General features: G+C 33.9%; 1 protein-coding gene across 3 annotated transcripts in view; it reads right to left on the reverse strand.

Annotated features, from left to right (window-relative positions):
• The window catches only part of LOC106873642 (ras-related protein Rap-2a), a 283,277-nt gene extending 282,686 nt beyond the window's left edge, over positions 1-591 (reverse strand). For all 3 annotated transcript variants that reach the window (XM_052969072.1, XM_052969069.1, XM_052969075.1), the window contains exon 1: positions 111-591. The gene's annotated coding sequence lies outside the window, so the exon portion shown is untranslated. The remainder of the gene's footprint in view (positions 1-110) is intronic.
• Positions 592-1,808: the final 1,217 nt, after the last annotated feature.

Consider the following 1,808-nt stretch of genomic DNA (forward strand, 5'->3'; position numbering starts at 1 on the left):
TATATATATATATATATATATTGGGAGATATACACATAAATATACATGTATGTATGTGAAACTTCTTGTCAACTACTAAACAGAGTTAAAGTATTAAAATATCTTCTCACCTTACATATGAAGACTTGGTTATGGGATTCAGGTTTGGCAATGTCATATACTTCAACGTTGTCGCTACGTGTTCTTCATTGGTAAGGAGAGTAGATAACACAAATATACTTTACTCAATAAGGGTAACAAGTATACAGTCCAAGACAGTTTCCTCAATAAATCTAATAAGTTGTACAAGACAGTTCACAGAATTAGTGAGAATGTATGCTGTATATAACACTTTCTCCAGCAAATGTAGTGATAATGTATGTTGTATATTTTATCATTAAACGTAGTGATGGTATATGTAGAATAAGACAGTTCCTCAATAAATGTAGCGATAGTGTAGTGCAGGAAAGTTTCCGCAATACGTGCATTGAACGTATGGTACAAGTTTATTCAATAAGTGTAGTGAATGTGTATGTAGTTCAAGATAGTTTTCTCAATAAATTTCCATGCACTGCGTAGGAGTGAGAGCGGTTAATATAAGCCGCTGGCAGTTGTTTAATGTACAGGATACAAAGAGAAAGACAAAGAGACAGATAGACAGACAGTTAGTAACAGAGATACAGAAAGTGAGAGAGAGTGTGGGGGGGGACACAGAGAGAGAGAGAAAAAGACAGAGAGTCATTTTCCATACGAAAAATACTATTTACAAATATATGTTTAATATTAAATAAAAAAACAAGTTAGTCTAAACACTGATAGTCTTCTTCGACAAAATTCATTTAGAGACTTGATTTTAAAGTTTAGTAGATTTCCCTTTATTGGTGAGAGAATATACTAAGAGCTAAGCTATTAAAAATTTAACGAAGTATTCCTATTGCTCACAGTTAACTTCTCGTCTATAAATCAATTTTAAACAGTTCTTAACTTCTGAATTTACAGGTGAAAATGCTGTCTGTCGAGGTGTCAAGTTAGTATTACGCAGACATTTGGGCGTCGAGCTGGCAGAATCGTTATCACGCCGGGCAAAATGCTTAGCAGCATTTCTTCCAATTTTACGTTTTGAATTCAAATGCCACTGATGTCTACTTTGTCTTTCATCCTTCCGTAGTCGATTAAACAAATACCAGTCGAGTACTAAGGTCGATGTCATCAACTTAGCCCCTCCCTTGAAATTACTAGCTTTGTGCCAAAACTTGAAACCAAAATCACACAGACATACATTCCAGGGTTTCATTCGAGTCACTGATTCTGCTTTCCTCATCCACAGTTATATTTCAAAGTGTATAAAATTGAAAATACTTAATTACTTGCAACAGAATGTCCGCAAATTATATATTTATTAAGGAAGCTAATGAGATTGTGTGACATTCATGCCTTTCTCAAAATATCTAGTGATGTACGATGTAGAAGATGCGTATTATTTCAACTGTGAAACCATGCTATTTTACAGGGAGCCATTTCGTCAGTCAGTTCCCCGCAACCCACTGAGATTTTACTTTTTTTTTTTTCATTTCAGTAACGCGTGAACACAAGTTATTGGCCAAATGATATTTAATCGACTTCGATAATTTAAGAACGACCCTGATTGGATTCGAACTGAGAACGTAAAGAAAGAAAATTATATTTTACGATTTCTGAAAACTCACCATCGCTTCTCGTGCGATAACATTAATATGTCATAGGAGTTCTTACAGAATATGTGATTGTTCTCCCCAGTATAATTTTTTTTTTTACTATAGTAGTGAAAACATTTGAATTAAAAAAAACTA

This window comes from Octopus bimaculoides, chromosome 6 (genome assembly GCF_001194135.2).
Source record: "Octopus bimaculoides isolate UCB-OBI-ISO-001 chromosome 6, ASM119413v2, whole genome shotgun sequence".
In the NCBI taxonomy this organism is placed as follows: Eukaryota; Metazoa; Mollusca; class Cephalopoda; order Octopoda; family Octopodidae; genus Octopus; species Octopus bimaculoides.